Raw genomic sequence first — 596 nt, 5'->3', positions numbered from 1 at the left:
AAAAAAAAAAAAAAAAATCGCATGTCCTGCCATGCATGTGGCATGGTAGGATGCACAATTGGGTCAGACCCCAACAATCGAGCCATGAAATTTAATGTCGGTCAACACAAAGCTTGGGAGGGAAGCAGCCCTAGTAATAAACCCTAGTCACTGTAGTAAGAACCCTTTGCATTGCTTTCTTTAGAGATGCAATCACTTTTTCACTTTTTTTCCAGCTTTGAAGGGGAAAATAAAATCTAGTCCAAAGCAGTTTATTGTCTGTGAATCGCAAGCATTGTAGCCAAAAGGTCTTTGTTGTTGTTTTACTAAGATGGCCCATCTGCCGCAAACAAGAGTTTTCATTTTTCTCACTGCAGCCTGAAATATTAGTACAGCCAACAGCATTTTTGATCTGAATGTCACTAAATATTAACCACCATGGACCAATTACTGTACCAATTCCTGAAAACTTGTACAGAAGCTACAATAAGGCTAGAGCTGGGTTTACTGTGGAAACCCTGAGCTGATCTAAGAATGTTAGCACACTTCCCCAGTGAAGTGCAGTCGGTATGGCACTAAGCTAGTAAAAGTGCACTTTATGCCTCTATTGTAAAACC

The sequence above is a fragment of the Gavialis gangeticus genome, unplaced genomic scaffold (genome assembly GCF_001723915.1).
Source record: "Gavialis gangeticus isolate Ggan-Ray unplaced genomic scaffold, GavGan_comp1, whole genome shotgun sequence".
Lineage (NCBI taxonomy): Eukaryota > Metazoa > Chordata > Crocodylia > Gavialidae > Gavialis > Gavialis gangeticus.
This window is presented reverse-complemented; position numbering follows the sequence as displayed.